This window comes from Stenella coeruleoalba (genome assembly GCF_951394435.1).
Source record: "Stenella coeruleoalba genome assembly, chromosome: 8".
NCBI classification, from domain to species: domain Eukaryota; kingdom Metazoa; phylum Chordata; class Mammalia; order Artiodactyla; family Delphinidae; genus Stenella; species Stenella coeruleoalba.
In genome coordinates, this window is record NC_137154.1 from 15,260,138 (window position 1) to 15,282,213 (window position 22,076).

Below are 22,076 nucleotides of genomic sequence, written 5' to 3' on the forward strand. Positions count from 1 at the left end.
TCAGGGTTAAAAAAAATTCAGGGTGTTAATCTCTGCTATGAATAGGGAAACGATCACCTCGTATCGGGACCCTTGACAGTAATGGTCAATGAATTTCCTTTTTAAACATCTTTAGGTTAGTCACACAGATCAGAGTTATTAACATTTGGAATTTATTTTTTAAAGAGGAGGTGACCATCTTACCCACTGTCCCAGGAAAGGTGAGGGTGAATAGTGGAAATAATTACCTAAATCCTAAATAATTACCTTTGCCTCCTGCCATTGCAAAGGCAGAAGAGCCGCTCAGCATCTACATTAAACAGATTATCCACGTGATCAGATTGTCCATTTCAGATTGATCCCAGTACCCTGTCTCTTAATCACTGCCTGAAATCACTGCGTAAACTGCCCCAGACAGCCACAAGATATCACGCCGGAAGGGGACTTGGGGATCAGCTGGTCCTCTCCTTCATTTTACAATGAGTGACTGAGGCCCAGAGAGGGTAAGGGACTTACCCAAGGTTCGTAATGAGTTTGTAAGTAGAACAGGATTAAAACTCAGACTCCCGTCTTGAAATCCTATGTCCTTCCACTCCACCTTGGCACCACTGGGCCACGTAGGACAGCATGCTTTGATGGTCAAAGCTTAGTGTGAGGGCAGGTCACTGCCCAGTTACAGACCCAGCTGTGCCACTGATCGACTGTGTGACACTCAGCCTCCCAGGCTCCTGTCTCACCATCCTTAAAACAGGAATGATTTTCATACATAACCTGTAGGGCTGTCGCAAGGATTCAGCAGGACAGTATATGTCATGTATTCTCAATAAATTCTAGCTCTCTTAGGGCCAGAACCTGGGGCGGGGACAGGCACACAAAATAAAGGGGGTCCTTCTGATGGGCTTGGCGCAGGAAACATAAGGTCCTAGTGTCCACAGCCCCTCCTCCATCAGCAGCAGCAAACTGACCACCACCCCTGTTTCCCTGGGCACCTCTACTGGGGACACCGAGAGGAAGAGGAATGGGACCCAGTGAGACGCTATCACATTGTGTCTCTCCAAAGTCAAGAACGAATGATCCTCTTGAACTTTCTAGTTTCTCCTGACCCCATGTTAATTTCTAGCTCCAAATAAAATGATGTATCTTCAGTATCAGGAAAAGGTTAAAGAGTAATTTCAGGTTGGCACACGGTCCGCCTGATGAGATCGGATCCACTCATTTGCGGAGTCGGGGAAATCAAGATGCGGGAAGAACCTCGTCTCAGACCATCTGAGATACTGCAGAAGAAAGTGATGATCTCTTTAAAAGTAAAACTGGCAGCTCTGCCTCTGTTGTGAGGGAGGAGCCAAGGCCCAGAGAGGTTGAGTGATTTGGCCCATGTCACACAGCCATAGAGGCTTTTGATAAAAGAGACAGAGTGAGAACCAGATCTCCTGACCTCATGGCTCTGCTGGCACTTGGAGGGGCCGGCGGGGGGAGCAAGAGACGGGAGGGGAGTTTGAGTGTGAAAATGACTATTCATAACTCTGAGTGTAAGTAGTTGTGAGAGCATGAGCCTCTGAGGGAGAGGGAAAAAGCTGTGGGGCATCTGACGTGCCACCTGCCCTTGGGCTGCGAGCGGATCAGTGTGAACAGGTGTAAGCAAGAGGGCTGTGAGCGCGGAGTGAGTGAATGAGTGAGAGGAAATCCGAGTGCTGGAGAGAGAACAAGAGGAGGAAAAACATTTGGGCCGTTTTCAAATTCCCACAGTCAAATAAATCAAAACAGATTGTTCTGAGACAAAGAGGCCATTTCAAACCACATCCTTTACACCACAATAGACCCTCAGTGGTCCACGTGACGCTTTCTCACAACCAATAATAACGGCGACAGCAATGTTCACAGTCATAGTTAGGATTCTTGAGCGGCCATGATGAGCAGGTGTGATCAATGCCCACTTTCCAGATCAGGCCACTGAAGCTTGGAGAGGGTAAGTCACGTGGTCCCTACACCTCCCTGCCCGGGTGATTCCCGGAATCAGGAAGCCTGGTGCGCAGCGGAGATGCAACCAGCAAGTGTCACCTGGAGGCGCCAGATGTTCCTGAGAACTGTCCCCTTGAGGCAGGGCCACTCTGGCTGCTGCAAGCAGGATGGAGAAGCAAGGCACCGAGGAGCAAGCAGGGAGTGAAGACGGAATGTTCCTAGCTGCCCCACGGGGCAAAGCAGATGCCCGTCTGTGCAGGAGTGCCTGGCGCCATGATGGTCACTATTAGCTACTAAGGAACTGTGCTCATCGCCTCACCTGGACGCCTGGCCCTGACCAGCCAGAGGAAGGCCCTGCCCTTCCATGCAAGCTGGGGCCCGATGCACAGGACTGGGCCAGAGAGGAGGGCACTGCCAGGGCCCCAGAGAACAGGTCTCCCATCTCCCACCTCAACCTCAGCAAAGGGAACCTGGGTCCAGGCGGCCACGTCTCAGTAACCGCCGAGTCTCTGCTCCCAGTGGGCCTGAGGGGACAGCACCAGGCCTGCTGTGGGGAGGAGGGAAATGTAGCTCTGCCAAAGCAGCCACGGCCACCAGGCACGCCGTGCGTTTTCTCCTCGTAAACTAGTCCCAACCCCCAAACAACCCTATGACGTGCTGTTACTCTCCTCGCTTTACAAATGAGTAAACCGAGGCTCAGAGAGACTCGCCCAAGGTCTCCAAAACTGCAAGGGTGCGCACAGTCCGGACTGAACCCAGCCTGACAAGGAGACCTTGCTCCTTCTACCTCATCCATCACTCACCCGCAAAGCCCTTCTCTCTGACGGAGGTTGGGAGTCCCAGAGGGCAGCGTTTCGTTACGAGTTTCAAAGGCAAATCCCAACAAACAACCTGAAACAGAAGGGGAGAGAGGTGTGCACCCTCCCAAGGGGGCAGCCCCTGCTCACCCCCTGCCTGCTGTTGCCACGTAGGGGCCTATTTGTCGAGGAAGGAAGAAATCTAGAGTTTTATGCTACATCTCTTTTTCAACTGGTTAGAATCCTCTGTTTTGTTAACAGAATTTAAAATTTTGAAATATATATACACAAAAGTACATAGGTCTGAAATGTACAACTCCATGAATAGTCACAAACTGGACACACCTGTGAAACCACCAAGCAGAATAAGAAAAGAAAGAGACCAGCACCCAGAAGCCCCTCATGCTTCCTTCCGGGCCCTCCCCAACCTCTGCCCAAACGGAATCACTATCGTGACGTTTAACACCATAGCTTCACTTCGCCGACTCTGAACTTTATATAAATAGAATCATTCCGTGTAGATAGAATTCTGTATAAATAGAATCATTCGCCTTCACCTCTGCTGTCTTCTGCTGAACATCAGGATTCTGAGATGCCCCCCAGATCGCCATCAGCAGCTGGAGTTCATTCATTCTCTGCTGTGTAGTACTCCCGCATCCATTCTACCATGTATAGACATTTGGGTGGTTTCCAGGCCTCTCATAGAGAATGAAGCTACGGACATTCTTCCACATGCCTCTTGGGGAGCACGTGTACGCTCTTCTGTTGCAAAGAGTGCAATTGTCGGGTCATACGGTGTGTGTATGTTTTAGTTACATTTCCCAACATTTTAATGTTCGGTCAGTTTCACGTTTGCAACATTGCGCACATTAAACAAAATACACCTGTAGCTTGGATCTGGCCTGCAGGCCACCACGTTGCACCTTTGGCCTGTGTGCCTCATTCATTTTAGCCACTGGCCAGACCATCTTGCTTGGTGCCTCACAAATTCATATGATACGTGGGGAAAATTCTCACAATCCCCTCCACCAAACCGCTGAGTGAATGAGGCCTCAGTAAGCTATCAATGGCTGTCCTTCCGTGAGTGCTTCTCTATGACAGCGGTCCCCAACCTTTTTGGCACCAGGGACCGGTTTCGTGGAAGACAATTTTTTCCACAGATAGTGTGGGGGGGATGGTTCAGGCAGTAATGCGAGCGACGGGGAGCGGTGGGCAGCGGCAGGCGCGGCTTCGCTCGCTCGCCCGTCGCTCACCTCCTGCTGTGCGGCCCGATTCCTAACAGGCTACGGGCCGGTACTGGTCCACGGCCCGGGGGTTGGGGACCCCTGCTCTACGAGGATGAAATTACATTGAAATCACTTGAGCAGTCTCTTCAAAATACACATGCCCGGCACTGCACTAGTACCAACCAGACTTCCTGAGGATGTGGGCAGCCAAGCATGATTATTTTGAAATGTAGCCCAATTAAGAACCACTGCCTGAGGTCATAGAGCACAAAGCCAGTGACTGCAGAGCACCCAGGTTCCCAGTGGCTAGGCTCTACCTAGCACACCAGGGTTCCCCAAATCTACCCTGTGGGCTAGCACTCCACCCTCCTGCAACTGTAACAGACATCAATAATTGATCTTGGCACTCCTTCCTGCTGAGCCCGAATAACCCAGCCTCATCTACCCTTCAGCAGGCCCTACCAATCGATCAGCGTTGGCATTTGAGATGACATGCATTTGCCACACCTGCTATTCAGTGTTGGACCCCGGAAACCCTTGCCATTTTCTCAAGTGGCTCAGCCTTCTTATTCCCAGGATGGGTAAGAAACAGAGAAAGAACCAGACCCAAGCCTGGCCCCATTCTTTAGCTTATTTGACCCCGATTCCCACGCCAACCCTACGACGCTTGCCTTGACGATAATGTATGTCTGCCCTGGGGTGTTTTTGTTGGTTTGGGGTTTTGTCTACAGGTTGTATGGGTGGCAAACAAGCCCAGAGAGGGCTAGTGCCTTGCCCCAGGGGAACTTGAACCATCTCCCCATTTCTAATTCAGGGCTCTTTCACTCCACTCCAGGGGGCCTCTCACAACCAGTTAGGAACTACTAGAAAAGCCAGAAACACGATGGGAACCTCATTCATCTCGAACCAATCACATCTGGTTCACTTCTCCCTGCTAAGCAGTAAACAGTGGAGACAGCACCCAGGCTGGCTGCAGGCTGGGATCTCAGCTCAGAGACAAGGCTGCGGCCAAGAGCTGGTGAGGAGTCATTCTCGCGCTGATCCCTGGGCTCTAAGAAAGAGATTTTCCTTAATGAGGCTGAGATCGGTGATCCGACACCACTAAAAATTGCCCTTTTCCAAAGCGATTATCCACACAAACCCAGGGAGGGGCTCCAACGTGGAGGTGCTTCCAGCAGCAGCCCAAGGGGGGCCTCTGTGGTCCCACCACTTTCTGTCTTTATTAACATTTGCAGAAAAACTCACAGTGTGTTTTGAGGCAAATGAAAACCAAGCAATGTCATTTTCTTCCCTCAACCAGGCCACAGGGCTCCTCCTTGCCCTTCTCTCCTCACTCACACTAGAATTTTTTTCCTAAGCTCAAAAATACTAAAAGTTCCCTGACATCTGCAAATCTGCCTTTCAAGGTCATTTTTAGCCAAAGGTGCCCAAAACTGAGTTCATCGGATTGTGTTACGACGGCATCTCCTCCCTCGGGAACAGCTGTATCTGCACCTCCAAGTCTTTGCCTTCTATGGGGATTTGGGGCTTCTGGGGGCGGCAGAGGAAGGCACCCAGCCTGCCCATCCACATCCACGTCCATGTCCACATCCACATCAGCAAGTGAAGGCAAGACCAGAAACAGCTGCAGCGTTTGGGAGATTTCTGGCGACTCCCAGAGGGCGCAGGACTAACGCGACGGGAAAAAGAACCCAGGCAGCTCGAAATGTGAGGAGTTCCTATTCCTGCACACACTTCTCTCCAAACTTCTGGGGACTCGTGTTCATGGCGGGGGTCCGACTCGGTTACTCAGCCTCCCACCAACCTGCACTGCTGTTACCTAGTTTCACGTGGAACGGAAAGAAGTATCAAGGCTTTACCAGCCCGAGGTCACACACGCCAGAAAGTGGCAGGGCCAGAATCCACCCATGATGGCTTGACCCCAGGCCCGGGCTCTAACCACTGCCCCACGAGGCTCTCTTCCCATTACCTACTGAACTGACCAGAATGCACTTTGCCCTAATCCCGCCCCTCCTCCTTCCAAAGATACAGTCATCTGCTGCCTTCAACAACACACTTATTTCCAACAAGGCTCTGGGTGACACCTCAAGGCCCAGGTTCAGGGCCAGCAAAACCCATCCAAGTGCACACATGTGTACGCGCACGTGCGACACCAACTCCTGAATTCCTTGTTGGGGGGAAAAAGTGCTGCTTCTGTTCACAGCCTCCTGTTAACTGGAAGGAAAGAGAAGACTACAGATGTGAGCTAGGAAGATGGCCCGCCACTCCCCATGGCGGGGCTCTTAAGGACAAGGTTCTCTCAAGAACCTCTAGGTACCGAGACAAAGACAGTCTCAGAGAATCAGGCGGCATCAGGAGTGTGAGGGCCGGGAGCCCCGCCAGGACCCGGCAAGAAAGCATCTCTGGCAAAGGGCAACTTTGTATGGCAGGGAAGGAGGGCAAGGTGGGTACTGGAGAGGCTGTGTCCCCATCAGTCTCTGTGTGGCAGCAGTACCAAGCCTGAGTCACCCACATAAGGGGCAGGGGATCCTCCAGGTGAGACCAAGAGAGCAGAAGCTCTGCGTCCTCAGAGGGAGGGGCCGAGGGGGCCTGAGACTTGGGAGAAGCTTGGGAGGTGAGAAGAGTAAGCGAGAGGGCCCAGCCTGAGTCAGGGACCCAGGAGAGAACTCCTCCTGGTGGGTATGGCTCAGGGGCTTCAAGACCAGAAAAGACTGCTGTGCAGTACTGGACTGGGTGGTTACACACCCTCTGGATGTACCATCCTCCACCTCAAGTCTTCAGTAAAAGTCTAGTACAGTCGTCCCTCGAGACTAGTTACAGGGCCTCCATGGATAGCAAAATCCACTGATGCTCAAGTCCCTCATATAAAATGCTACAGTAGGGGCTTCCCCGGTGGCGCATTGGTTAAGCATCCGCCTGCCAATGCAGGGGACACGGGTTCGAGCCCTGGTCTTGGAAGATCTCACATGCCACGGAGCAACTAAGCCCGTGCGCCACAACTACTGAGCCTGCGTGCCTAGAGCCCGTGCTCTGCAACAAGAGAAGCCACCGCAATGAGAGGCCCACGCACCGCAACGAAGAGTAGCCCCTGCTTACCGCAACTAGAGAAAGCCCGCGCGCCGCAGTGAAGACCCAACGCAGCCAAAACTAAACAAAAAATAAATAAATTTATTTTAAAAAAATGGTGTAGTGTTTGCACATAACTTACACCCATCCTCCTGTACCCTTGGCGTCTCTAGATTACTTATAATACCTACTACAATGTAAATGCTATGTAAATAGTTGCTGGAGTGTGGCAAATTCAAGTTTTGCTTTTTTGGAACTCTCTGAAATTTTTATTTTTGAATATTTTCAATCCGCAGTTGGTTGAATCCACCAATGCAAAATCTGTTGATGCTGAGGGCTGTCCGGACACACGATGGAAGAAAGAAAGAATGAACGAACGCCTACACCAAGCAACACCAGAAGCTCCTTTTCTGCATTCAACAGGCCTCCCAGGCAAAGATCCCCTTACAGTGGAAAAGGTGGGGCCTTGCAACGTTTCAGAAAAACCCTCCCAGTTTCCCACATCCCTCCAACCAACTGGGTGATCTATGGAATTCCATAATCTCAGCACCTCAGGTCTCCCTTCCATAAAACAGGGATTAAAAATCTCATCACAATCAGACTGTGGGGCATCAAATGAGATCATATATATGGGTCTGCTGGGTACATGGAACAATTCTGCTGTGCTTCTGGAGAGGAAAGGGAATGAAAGAGAGCCGACGTGGCCGGTCACTCCAAGCCCTGGACCCAGTGGGTCCCGCTTGTGCTGTCCCTTTTTCTTCCAGATGAGGAAACTGAGGTTCGATTAGGATAAAAAACTTGCCAAGGTCATGCAGCTTGTGAGGGGCAGAGCCAGGATTTGAACCGTTCGATTCAGAAGTGGGAATTCCCACTTGCTTACGGCCCTACTCGAATGCCACCTGGACTCTACAGCTGCCTTCGGAACTCCTTCTCGAAGAACATTTAACTTTAATCCGTACATTCCTCCCCAGCAGACATGCACACAACTTTATTTAAATATATCATCATTATCATTGTTTGGCCAAAAAGATTCCTTATCGGTGAGATCTTTTTCTCTATGCACACAAACACACACACGTACCTCTCCAGCAGGTTTGAATAGATCTTTGTGAGCGGTAGGGCTACTTAGAAACAAAATTTGCCCATTATATCAATTCAATTACATAGCAACCACTTTTTTAAGAGCATATTTATTTGAGCTTAGTGTGCGGTGAATCATCAGACATTTTCTTTCTTCAAACTCTTTTGGGAAGAGAAAATGATCAAGTGAAAGGGAGGAAATGTTATGCATATCATCCCAGCTATTGAGAATAATGCTGATGGATTTTCCTCTCACACTTTTAATTTACTTAATTCCCCCGCTTCCATGAACAACCACGCCTCGGCTTCCTGAGCGCTTGTCTCCAGAGGGTTCGAGGCTTTCCAGTTGCAGTCCCCACTGCAGACTCTAAAGGGAGGTTCTAGAGTCATGGGACAAGTAGCCCCACTCCCAGCGTGTGGGCGCGATGTCAGCGGTCCTCCGCGGACACGAGCACTAGTTGGAGCCCAAACGGGGTTCGGCTCCAGTTTCTGACTCTCTGGACTCCCAGTCCAGGGCTCTCCCCATCTCTTCAGCTGGGGACGCTAAGGACGGCAACTCGGGGGTTGAGTCTAGTCTGTGGTCCAGCCCTCTTGGTGACCCCTCCCTGCTCCCCCAAATCCCAGGCCTCCTTGAGCCCATCAGGCTCTGAGCTCGGCCCCCATTGTCCCCATTTGGTCTCTGGGCTCAGAGGAGGGAAGGGTCCCCGGGGACAGCCGCCACCTGTGGCCCCAGCGCTATCCCCTCTGCAGCGCCAAAACTTCATCTCCTCAGCCTCGCAGAACCTGCAGGCAGTGCCCTCAGAGGGCGCTCTGTTTGCCTTGGCTCCACAGCCTGCTTCCCCAGCAAGAAGCCGCTAGAAAGGAAAATAAAACAACAACAAAAAGCCTTTTGATCTGCCAACGGACGTCCCCATCCAGCCCTGTAGGAAGGTGGAAACCACCCTCTGTAGTGACTTGCTGGCCTCCCTCTCACAAGTGTTCTCCAAAGGCCCCCAGGGTCTTTCAGAGACCCCACCTAGCCCAGGCTCCTGGACCCCATGAGATGAAAGGGTCAAAACGACATCTGTGGGGACCAAGTGGGGATGGGCAGGGGGCAGGAAGAGGCCAGAGAGGACCAAGCAACTATGGGAGAGAGAAGATGGCCATTGACCCAGCTGGCCACTCCACAGTAGGTGGGCTCCACAGATTGTCTGCTGGGTGGAGCGGCAAGAAAGAGGTGTGTTCCAGAAAAGCAATTCAGTTCGCCCGTAGGGAATCAGGCAAAAACATCATGGCTGTCCACGCAGGGATATACTAGTCATCCATCACAAGAGGACGTGGTAAGTAAATGACACGTGAGCTGTGCCTCTCCCCTACACCGTGGTCCGCCCTGGAGACCCCCTACAGCTTCAGGGGACAGTTCCGCTCACTCTGGTAGCCCCTACACAAGCACCTCCTTCAGTCTCTTGGCTTGAAGGCAGCCTGGAAGCTTCCAGAAGTTGATGTCCCCAGGAGCAACCCTCAACCAATGAGAGACGGAAGTCGGTGACCACTCGCGGGGTCGATTCTGAGGTGTGCTTCACACAGTCCCTGGGAGGGTCCCCAGTGGGACAGGGCCCAGGTGCCCACAGCGGGATGCTGCTCATTAGGGCATCTTTCGTTGGCTCCCCTCCCCTCCCTGCTCACTCACCTCTCTGGAACCAACCTCATCATATATAAACTCTGCGTACCCAGATCCATGCTCAGGGTCTGTTTTTGGAGACCCCCAACTAAACCAAGGCAGAGGTGTATGTGCTAAGACGGAACAATTGAAAAGATGCAGAGTTGAAGGGATGGAACGCCGCAGGGGATATAGGAATGGCAGGCACCATGTACACAGCTGTGCTCATTTACTGGGAGAACAACCCAGCAGAGACGGGGCTGCCCACACTGGTGGTCTCCCAGTGAGGAGACTGGTTTAAGACTCAGTTTCCATTGAATACACTTTTGATCTATTTCCGTATTCTCTTACTATGTTTACTCTGATTATTTTTTCCTTAGGTCTTTCACCAGTAAAAAGTGATTCATTTCAAAGAGCTTGTGGTAACTCCTGGAAAATCAAATAAATGAACTACGGAGAGGGAGAAAATCCCAGAATCGATAATCCTCCTCACTTCCTAGAACCCTCCCACTTCCTTCTCACCTCCTCGTACCTCCGGCCTCCCTCTCAGCCCACATGCAAGACAATAGGTCCCAGTCCCCTTAGGGGTTTGACAGCTGCCATTGAACAGGGGATTAAGGACTGGAGGGGAGCAAAGGACCAGGTGAGAGGCCTCCGAGACCTCAGATTCTGATTTTCTCCCACTCTGGCTGTTAAGACATGGACTGGCTCCAACAGGGAAGACCCTGGTGTCCCACAGAGGAGCAGAGCCAGGGAACAGACCATGTAATGCTGGAGAGCAGGCTTGGGGTTCAGACCTCCTGAGTCTTTAAAGAGATGATTAAATTAAAATGAGGCTTTTAGGGCAATCTGACTAATGCCCTTATAAGAAGAGATTTGGACCCCCAGGGGACACCAGAGGTTCACGTGCACAGAGGAAAGACCCTGTGAGAACAGTGAGAAGGCAGCCTTCTGCAAGCCAGGAAGAGACCTCAGAAGAAACCAAGTCTGCCAACACCTTGATCATGAGCTTCTAGCCTCCAAAACTGTGAGAAAATAAAATTGATAAGAATTAACTTATTTAGTCCTCACAACAACCCAATAAATCAGGTATTATTTTTAGTCCCATTTTATGGACAAGAAAATGATGAACAGAGAGGTTGAGTAACTTGCCCAAGGCTACGGAGCTGCTGCGTGGTAGAGCTGGGACCCTAAACCATTCTATTGGATGAGATTAGACTCGTTAAGTGCCTGGCACACTGAAAGTGATCAATATGTCAGCTGCGCTCATTACCCAAGACAGCCTGAAAAAGACTGGTCTACAAAGGGAAAAATGGGGGGAGGCATTTTGTGAGCACCTGCCAGGTGCCTGGGATGGATGAGCAAAGACAGACAGGGTCCCTACCCTCCAGCGGTTACGCTAGAGCAGCGGAGATGGAAGTTAAATAATCACACAGACAAGTCAACAATTGCTCAATCGTGACTAACTCCTGTTAGGGAGGGGATGGTGGAGCAATCAGAGCCAATAGGTGGGAAATTTGGCCCACTTGGGAGTCCAGGAGGGCTTCTTGGAGGAGGTGATGGGATCCAAAGGATGAAGAGGAGTTGGGTAGTTAAAGAGGGAGGGAAAGCATTGCAGGGATGAGGGAAGAGCATGCAGAGCAGACCTGTTTGGATTGGGGCAAGGTGGCTGGTGGGCTGGAGCAGAGGGAGGCAGGCCTGGGTGGGGGAGGGGCAGAGGCTGCAAGAAAGCCTTGTGAACACAGGTGAGAATCTATTGAAGCGCCTCCGAGAGGGCGCGAGGCGGCTAGCACGATCACAGTACACAACAGATGTTTTCCCTAACAAAGTGTGTAAGTCGAACTTCAGTAAACTGAATTTTATTTTTAAGGCAGTAGGGAGGAATGGGAATCTGAGCGTAAATCTGTCTGTAAATTGGATGAGGATCCTCTGATCCAGCTGGCATTTTCACAGATCCGGCCGCCTCGAGTGAGGTACACCTGTTAGGTAGTAATACCGGAGGAGGACTGGCCTTCCATGTGTCAGGGTGTGGGCGGGCATCTCTGCTGGTCGAGGCTGTCTGTTCCCCCATAAGTCGCAGGGACACCTGACACTGCAAACGTGGCTTTCCCCATGGAGCCATCTCACAGCCTGTTTCCTGGTGACCACGACTTTCCAGGCCGCCCTTCCCCATCTCCCCCTCATCCTCCAAGCTTTAACTTGTGCTTACTTCCACGGGGAGGCCTTCACTGCCCCCGCCCCCAGATGTAAGTGCCTTTCATGACTCCCCACTGGCACCCCTGGCTCCCCACTGGATTTGTCCCCATGCTGTCCGCAGTGCCCCCACCTAAGGGGCGTTACGGTGCATAGCAAGGAAGGATGCGATCCCTAAGAAGCTATGACTAAGAATTCATCATTCATTCCCTCACTCATTCATTCTGCGTGTATGAACGTCTACGAACGTCTATTCAGTCCCAGGCACTGAGCTACACACTGCAGGCTCCGTGGAGACTGAGACAGACAGGTCTCTGCCCTCATTCCGTTGAGGGAAACAGATCAGAAATAAAATAATCAGAATCATTCCAACATTCACTGAATACTTTTAAAGTGCCACCTTGAATCCTAAAAGATACATTTATGTATTTTGATCTTATTTTATCTTCATAAAACCTTATGAGGGTGATCATTTCGCAAAATATACAAATATTGGATAATTATGTTGTACACCTGAAACTAACATAATGTTTTATGTCAATTACACCTCAATTTAAAAAAAAAAACCTTAAGAAGTGAAATGGTGGTACAGGGACTTCCCTGCTGGTCCAGTGGTTAAGAATCCACCTTCCAGTGCAGCAGACACAGGTTCAGTCCCTGGTCGGGGAACTAAAATCCCGCATGCCGCAGGGCAACTAAGCCCCTGCGCTGCAACAAAAAGACCCTGCATGCCGCAACGAAGATCCCGCAGGCTGCAACAAAGATGCGGCACAGCCAGATAAAGAAAGAAATATCTTTTTAAAATAAATAAATAAAACGGTGGTACAGAGAAGTTAAGTATCTTGTCAAAGGCTAAACAGAGGCCATGGACTGTGGCTGAACGGGGACTTGAACCCGGGCCCTTATGTTCAGAACTCCTAACCCCGATGGCGTGTTGCCTCTCGCGCTTTCAATGCATGGGGATGAGGCGGTGTATCTGAACCCTCGGCCTCCACAGCTGAGCCTCCAAACCCTCCTGGGCCCCTGTGAGATGGGCGCCAGAGCTGGAAGCCTTGGCTATTTCCTCCTAGGCCCCCTTCTCTTGCAGAGAAGTCCAGACGACCTGCCAGGGAAGAGGAACCCAACTTGCCGACATCACAGTGACTTCCAGTGCTAAAGGTGAACCCAGGATAAAGAGCGAGAACAATTCATCTGGACCAGATATTCTCAGCCCGAGAGGAGATGGAGATGGCAGGCAACTCCAGAAAGACGAGTTGAGAAAAACGTAAATGGTGCCTTTCACGAAGTCCTTTCATATTATTACTTCTAAAAAACATCCTATCTGCAATTGGTTATAATTCACATGCACCCATGTTTCTTAAGCCCACACTAACACCCAGCACCCTTCCAGACCTGCTGGGCGGGAAAAAATATGGAAAACAGCATCTGACAAATGTTAGCAGTGGACAAAGTGTGTCTGATGCAGACATTTACTCTTTTGATGCTTAGAACTAGGCCACGAGGTGGGTATAAATCCCCACTTTATTGATAAGAAAACTGAAATGTACAGAGATTAATTTTCTTGTTACTTACTAGTTGTAGAGTTGTGTGACCTTGGGCAAATGACAATACTTAGCCTCTTGGGTTGGTTTTCTTGGCTGTTAAATGGAGCGATAACAGTACCCACCTGTTGTGGATTGAATGGTGTGCCCCACGTATCCTAACCCCTGGTATGTATGAATGTGACCTTATTTGAAAACAGGGTCTTTGCAGATGTCATCAAGTTCAGATGAGGTCATTAGGCTCTAATCCAATGTGACTGGTGTCCTCATAAGAAGAGGAAAGCTGACCTGGTGCAGCTACAGGGAGAACACCGTGTGATGACAGAGGAAGAGGCTGGAGTGATGTGCCCACAAGTCAAGAACACCAAGGACTGCCAATAGCCACCAGAAGCAAGGAAGTAGAACCCTCCTCTAGAGCCCTGCTGACACCTGATTTTGGACTTTTAGCCTCCAGAACTGTGCGAGGATGAATGTCTGTGGTTAGAAGCCCTCAGTTTACGGTACTTGTTACTGCAGCCCTAGGAAACCAACGCATCACCTCACCGCGCTCTTGAGCTGGTCCACAGCTCTGCCCCGGTGTTTCGGGGTGAGGGGCTGCAGAAGCTGAGGTCTGGGGGCAGAGTGAATGAGATGTGTTTCAGGGACCCCACGTGCCTGACTCACTGCCTAACCGGCCTGCCTCCCACCAGCACTTTTCAAGGAAGCCAGGAGCATCCTGGTGCAGCTACAGTGGGAGGCCACTCTCTCAGTGCCCCCAGGAACAAGCATTCACTATGCCAGGGGGCCACGGGCCACGTCCGAATCCCGTCTTGGGGAGCCATACTCTCTCAAAGACCCCTCCACCCTGGTGTCCAGCTCGCCAGTTATCCCTGTGAGGTCTTTTGCAGGGGACAGTAAATCCCCATTTTTCGAGGCGTGCTTGTATTTTGGCTGGAGAAGCACCTCATTCCCCTGGGGGCTAAAAACTCAGACAAGATGAGTACCCTGAGCTGGCCCTGCTGGAGAGAGCCCTAAATGTCAGGCACCAGGTGGTGGCGGGCTGCCCCCCAGGAGGCCGAGGCGCACTTGGCTAGCAAGAGTGCTGCAATCTGTCCCAGCCGGAGAGGCAGCACCCTCAGGCCCCGCGCCCACAGCGGTAATTAGCCGTGAAAAGACGGGCCTAAATCCAAGGACCGGGGCTCCAAATTCTTCTCCCATTTCCAATGGAAGCCATAGTAGTTCAACTATTATGAACTAGAGAGCCCAGCCCCAGGCCACCCAGGATGGGAGCCCAGAGCCTCTCCATCCAAGAGATGGGAGTGACAGGCGTGTGCGCAGGGGCGGGGGGGGGGGGGGGGGGGCGCTTGGAGCCTCTCCTCGGGTGCTGGCCCCTTGCCAAAGGCATCTCTCGTTTCTTACTCAACTGGGCGAGGAGCAATGTGTAAACCTATTGACACCTACTAGGTGCCAGGCACTTGATCAGCTTTCTACATTCTTCCCATTTTGCAGAGGAAAAAACTGAGGCTCAGAGAGAGAAACAAGGGTTAAAGTAGAGGTGTCAGGATTTGAAGCTAGGTCTGACCACCTTGCTGTTCTCAGAAAAACAGGGCTAGAAACCCTCATCAGGCCCCCTCTCTTTACCTGCCCAACCCCACAAGGAGTGAAAGGGGCCAGCAGGAGGCTGCATAGATGGGACAGGAAGCACAGGTAGCCTTCTGTCATTTGGGGGACACCCCAAAGCTTGAATGCACAGGACTTCCCAAAGTAGTGTACATGGAGCCGAAATTCCTGTGGCTTTCACGATGAATATTTAAAATTAAGGCTTCTCATGCCCCTACACTACTCCGTCAGCTTCCAGATAGTTCCTGCAGCCTCCCCCCCGCCTTCTCTGCCCCTGGCCCTTCTCCCCCTGCCCCATGCACACACAGAAGATGAATACAGAAGCTCTTCCCCATTAGGGCATGGGAGGAGGAGACAGGAGCAGAAGTAGGTGCTGGAGGGTCCTGGAAGAAGTTCTAAGAGCAGTAAACTTCAATAAGGCAAAGGAGGCCATGGGAGCTCTGGGGTGAAGGTCAAGGGTCTGGCTTAGTGCCCTTGCTGTGTGCTCACTGGCCAGCCCCTTGGCCCCTCCAAGCCATCCCCACCTCCAGTGTATTATGGGCAATATATGATCTGTCCAGAGATCATTTCCATGGACATGGTCTGTAATCTCTAAAGAGCAATGCACATCAGGGATCATTAAGGAAAGGAAGCATCCGTGTTTTAAGGACTATGTGCCAGGTCTATACTAGAAGCTTTAAATGCATCATCTCAATTAATCCTCGAAGTACTCTATCCAGGAAATATAAATGCAGGGAGTTAGTGCTCAGTAAACACCCAGCCTCCCTTGCAGCGGGTTTCAGGCCAGGTGACAAGTGCTCAGTAAATACCCAGCCTCCCTTGCAGCTGGCATCGGGCCAGGTGACAGTTCTGACCAATGGACTGGAGCTGAAGTGATGTGTGTCACCTCCAGGGGACACAGTGGAGCGTTAGTGTGCCTTTTCCTTTTGCATTGCTCTCTTCGCCTTCTGCAGTAACCATGGATGCCACATCGTCCTGGAAGTGCAGCTATGAAGATGGTGGAGTCACCATCCGCCTGCGTCCCTGAGTAACTGTGTACAGCAGAGATCCATGTTAGACAAGTAACGTAAGTGAGAATTAAAGCCACAAGGTTAAGCCACTGAGAGTCTGGGGTCATCTGCTGTGGCTGCTGGTATTACGTAGCTTAACACTCTTATTGTTGCTGTTATTCTGCTTTTCACAAATACGGAAACCAAGGCCACATAGCCAGAAACAAGATGCAAGTTCACATCTGTGACTCCAACACACATCCTCTTTCAATTACAACCTTTTGTTGCTGAATAAGATCATCCCCTTCCTGTAAGCAACCTTGTCCCCAAAAGCTCCTACCCCTCAGTGTCCCCAGGATGGCTGAGGAGTCAATGCAGGATGAGAAAAGAGAATCTCAGAAAGCACTGTGAGCCTGGAAAATGAGCAAAAGCAGGGAGGAGGGGGCCCGATCGCATCTCAGGGAAATCTTTTCTGGGGCTTTGGAGCGCACAGGAGGGTTCGATAGGAGAGGAAACATCACAGAGTGGTTTCGAGCACAGAAGGGAGAATCGGACCAACCTAGGATCAAATTCCAGTCCTACCACTTGCTCCCTTGATTTTTCTGAGCCCTACGTCCTCATCTGTAAGATGGGGACAATATCTGAACCGACTTTGAGGGTGGAGGTGAGACGAAGCATTGTCTAGCTCCCAGCCGAGGGTGCGCACTCCCCAAATGTCTGCCGCAGGAAAGATGGTCAGGCTCAGAGAACAGCCTTTGCTGGAGGGAGCTGAGGACGAGGTGCAGCCAGAGGCTGCCCCGCCAGGATGGCTGACGCAGCCCAGACAGCAGACCTGGCCCAGCTCGCATCCCTGCAAGAGACCAAGGGGCAGAACCCAGAGAGCGGAGCGGGGCCAGCCAGACACAGTGCGACGCAGCAGAGGAGCCAGATTATTTATTTTAGAGTCGAAAGTGTCTTCTAGGAGGACGGCCTTTTATTTGGGTGTATCTCGGAGTTATCAGCTTAAACTCATTATCTGTACATATGGTCTTTGTACTATAGTTAAGGGTGGGAAACAAAGGATGGAAGGGAAAGGATGGGCATACACTGGCTGATGAAATATCATCCCTCAACTGCCAGTAACCAGGATATGTTCAGTGACATCACATTGGGCTTCCTGCCACAAGGATGGGGCTATCATGAGAATACTCACAAGATTTTAACTCTGGAGTCCCTCAGTGAGGCAGGGAAAGGAAGAAAAAAAAAAAGAAAAGCAATTTGTTTTATTCACCCTTGTCTTCCACCTCAAAAGCAGACACACACACACACACACACACACACACATGCACACACACACTGTGCCCAAAAATATCAGAGCTGGAAAGGATCAACGTTGATCCCTCCCTCCCACTTCACAATAAGAGTATTAGTAATAATAATAATAATGACAATGATGACTGTATTTGTTGAGCATTTACTACCTGCTGTGCCCTGTGCTAAGTGTTTCACATGTTTTATCTCGTTGACATTTCACAACACTCTGATACAGTATAATTAGTCCCATTTCACAGATGAGGAAACTGAGGCACCAGAGCTTGAATGGCCTAAGGTCACACAGCTATTAAGTAGAAGAAAGCCGACATTCAAACCCAGGCAGCCTAACCGCCTCACAATGCTGCGTCTAGAGAAATAGGGAAACTGAGGCTCAGACAGGGGTGGTGAGTCACTCGAGGTCCCACAGCTCCATGTATAACAGAATTGGGGCTAGAACACCAGTCTCCTTACTCCTGGTCCAGCTGGTCCAGTGACCTTTCCACTCCGTCCTGTTGCCAATCAGTATGTACACACACGCATAGGACTAGTGAACATGCTGTTGCTCAGCTCCAAGTTGTTCAGTTACTAATTAAACTAGCAGTCTTGGGTACAAACAAGGGGCAAGGGCTAGACCTTAAGATAACAGGTGCTGAGATGAAAGAACTGCTTTGCCAGCTGCAAACACTGGGACCCATCTCCCTCTCCCTCTCTTTTTTTTTTTTTTTTTTAGCGGTACGCGGGCCTCTCACTGCTGTGGCCTCTCCACTTGCGGAGCACAGGCTCCGGACGCGCAGGCTCAGCGGCCATGGCTCACGGGCCCAGCCGCTCCACGGCATGTGGGATCTTCCCGAACCAGGGCACGAACCCGTGTCCCCTGCATCGGCAGGCGGACTCTCAACCACTGCGCCACCAGGGAAGCCCTCCCTCTCTTTTTAATGAGTGTTACATTATCTGCACACAACCCCACCCCCCAGTCAGAGCACTGATGCGGGTCCAAGGTGGCAGCCCGTGCGGCAGGAGGAGCCCAGGCTGGCGGGTTACTTAGCAGCATCAGATTGCAAAAATACCCCATCAAGCGATCATCTGCTCTGGGGGACTAAAGTGCTGGTTTCCAAGGCCCCCTCCCTTTGCTGTGTCCCAGCTGAGCTTGAACAAATGTTCCTGATTTTCCTTCTCAATGGCTGATGAAATAGACCAGAAGAGCCGCCCTCTGGAAAGAGGGGTCCCTAAGAGGGGCAGTCCAGCCATCACTCTTTGCTCGTAGCAGGAAAGAGGAGGGAGTAAAAACTGCACAGGCCTCCAGAGAAAGGTAACATGCAAGCTTGCAGACAGAAATGGGGATCCCAGCAGGAGCTGATCACCAACATCACCCTCTCCATCCCCAAACCGCAGTGTGATGGAGGACAGGCACCTGGTTCACTTTGCCCTGTCAGGGCGGAGCGGGGCAAGACGGCCAGGAGCGGTGCCCCCCACTGGACAGAAGGCAGAGCAGGGCTGCCTAGCGCCCTAAAATGTTAGACTCTCCTGACTTTAAGTTTCAAGCCCCCGCCTCCTCAACCGCCACCCCGGCCCCAGACCATTAAAACGTCACTAATTCAGGGAGCTGTTTCCAGGCTGACAAGGCAGTTTTTAAAGGAGGAGAGGGTACTACCTGGATTAGCCCAAGGTGTCCTAACTCCAACTCCAGATGAACTGATGCTTCTAGAAAGTGGCCTGGAACTTTCACTGATATACCTCCATTTCAGCCTCAGGCTGGGTAAAGATACGCCAAGGGTCTGCCATTTGAATGGATCTGGGGACCAGACGACCAGGAGACACAGTGCCCAAGACCTGAAATATTGCTGAATCAGAGACCTTGGAGTTTGCCTGGAAGCAGTCTGAGTCCACACATGATACTCCACATCCAAACAGGGACGTCAGCAGTCCCAGGGGTCTCAGTTCCCTCCCATCTTCGGGGCAGGTTGGGTGTGAGTGAGGTGCAGGGAGCAGGGGTAGAACGCAGAGCCGCCAGCCCTCTGGGGGCCCCTTGCTCACTCCCAGTTTCCAAGGGCAGGGCTGTTCCAGGCAGGCTTCCCTCCACAGAAAAACTAGAGTCATTAAAACCAAAACAAAACAAAAAAACAAAACAACTCCTTTTGTTTTCTGGCCCCATGGAATGTCTTGAAGACAAATCCAGAGACAGCGGGCTTCTCCACCCTTTCCTCTGTCTCCTCCCTACTCTTCTGTCCTCTTCTATTCAAAATAAAAACCATGCTGATCTTTCTTTACAGCAACTTTGTCCTCGAGCAATTTGAGAGCATCCAACAAAAACATTTGCTACACTGAAAGCAAGAACCTCAACTCTCTTTCAGGGACCACCCTTTTCCATCACCTTTGCAGGGGACTCTGGGAACATGAGCGGGGGGGAGGGGGGCTGCCCAATGAGCCCACACTGGCATCCACGAGAAAGATGAAAACTTCCGCCAGCCACTATGAGACCATGCACGTTCTTAGATTTGCTCATTTGTACTCACTTGGGGTGCAGGGAAGAGGGAGGGAATTAGAGAGAAAGATGAGGCCACAGTGCTTCAGGGTCCCTCCAATGTCGAACAGCCCACACACGACAAAGATGATGCTCTTCATAGATGCCAGCAGCCGTCTGGCTCCCTGAGGCCTTGGCACAGACCCACAGACTCAACACACAGGGGCCCTGAGGTCCCACAAGGGGACACGTGGCAGGTTTCCACCAATAATTGTGAAATGACCACATGAATGTGGCCTGTAGACTCCAGACCCCAAGAGGAAATGAAATTTACCACTTGAAACTGGACTGCTAAAGCCTTTAAGGGCCCCCATCAACCCCACCCTGTGCCTCCCAGTTTATTTGTGCCCAGAGAGGGGATTCACCCCAAGACCCTCAACCCACCCACACCAGAAAGGGATCTGGCCAGATCCAGGGAACAAAGGTACAACTTTTACCAAAAGGGTGCATTCAGCGGTTTGGGTTTCAGACCCCAAAGAAACCTCAGAAAGTTAATGCTCCCATACACTTACTCCACACCAATTCGCTGTTAATGTAAAGTTCCCCTCCTTTTGGTTTTTCTGCGGGTGAATTTTTTATTCACCCATACATCCTGCCAGCTCCCCCAAGAAAAACCAGCTCCTGAGAGCCAAGCTTTCCAGTACACAGCGCAGTTATAACTGGGGCATCCCAGCCTCACACTCCGACCCTCTGCCCCATTCCGGCTGCGGTGGGGTGCTCCTCAGGGCTGGCCCCTCGTGTGTTGGGGGTTGGTCTGCGGTTGTCGGTCCTGGATTTCGGTGCATTTGTCTCGCAGGAACCAGAACTCGCCTTCCTGTGGGTGAAACGGCCAGGGAAGGGCGCCCCCTCGCGGGAGCGAACTCACCTCAATCCAGCCGGGACTCAAAGCCGGCGCGAACCCACCCGTGCCCTCCAACCCTCCAAGAGGACTCCCGCTGCGCCCCCTAAATCTGGACGTGCTCGAGCCTCGGATCCAACGAGCACCCAACGGAGTCTCTGCTTCCCCAAACCGCACACACCGAGTACGGAATAAAGGGGGCCCCGAAGGAAAGCGTGGCGCCCCCGCCCCGCCCCGCTTCCAGGGACTCCGAAGGCGACCCGCCCTCAGTGGCCCTGCTGGGCCCGGCAATCCTCACGGCCCGGATCCTCGCTCCTAATCCTTAGTCCCTACCTGCCCTCCTACAGAGTGGCATGGCGCGCACCGCCTCCCTCAGGACGCAGCCCTCGCCAAGACCCCGACTTGTAACCACACCTGCCACCCCCGCCATTCTGCTGCCCCCCCACCCCCAAATACCCGCCCAGAGCGCCAAGCAGCGCTGCACCTGTCCCGGGGGAAGCCTCTGGCCCTCGGCGGATTCGGGGCAGGGATGGGGACGAGCACGTCTCCCCCCGCCCCTTCCCCAGCCTAGCCGAAGTAGAACTTGAACATCCTGGGATCCCCCCATTCCACCCCCACCCCCACCGTGCCCAACAGTCGCCCGGGGGGAGGCGGGAAGCGCGCTTGGGCCCCCAAGGCCCCCGGGGCGCGGCGGCGGGCGCACGGAGGGCACTGAGGTGCGGAACCCCTACCTTCCAGCGGCAGTGGCCGGATCCCGCGCCAACTCCAGTCGGCGGCCGCGGGGGAAACTTTCCCCGGGCGGAGAAGCGCACTCGCAACTTGCTAGGCACCGGCTGCCTTCCCGGCTGTGGCGGCGGCGGCGCGTCCGGGGACCGGCTGGCGAGAGGCGGCGGCGGCGCTCGCTCGGGGCTCGGGCTCGGGCTCGGGCTCGGGCGGCCTCGCGCGGCTCCGCGGTGGATCACTAGGCGCTGCGTCCGCGCCGCAGCCTGGAGCCCCCGAGACGCCGGCGGCAGCTGCAGCCGCCCGCCCGCCGGCCCCACCTCCCCGCCACCGCTCCGTCCCTCCCTCCCTCTCCCCCGAGCTCCCTCCCCTCCCCAAACCTCCTCCCCTTCAGTCTCCAGTCGCCGCCGCCGCCGCCGCCGCCGCCGCCGCCGCCGCCGCTGCCTTGGCGGCCGACGTGAAGGCACGTCTCCTCCGGCGAGCTGCCCCACTTGCCCCCTCCCGGGCTTGGTCCAGCATCCAGGCCTCGCTCCGGGGGCCCCTGGGGCCACCCTCTGCCCTTCTCCCCTTCTGTCACCCCTGCCCTCCTCCCCACTCTGCTCACAGGCCCTCGCTTCGTCTGAATTCAGGAGATCC

General features: G+C 52.6%; 1 long non-coding RNA gene across 1 annotated transcript in view; it reads right to left on the bottom strand.

The window, feature by feature from the left end:
* The window catches only part of LOC307190795, a 119,625-nt gene extending 97,944 nt beyond the window's left edge, over nucleotides 1–21,681 (bottom strand). Inside the window, exon 1 of the long non-coding RNA XR_013829542.1 lies at nucleotides 21,452–21,681. This is a non-coding gene — a long non-coding RNA (uncharacterized lncRNA). The remainder of the gene's footprint in view (nucleotides 1–21,451) is intronic.
* Nucleotides 21,682–22,076: the final 395 nt, after the last annotated feature.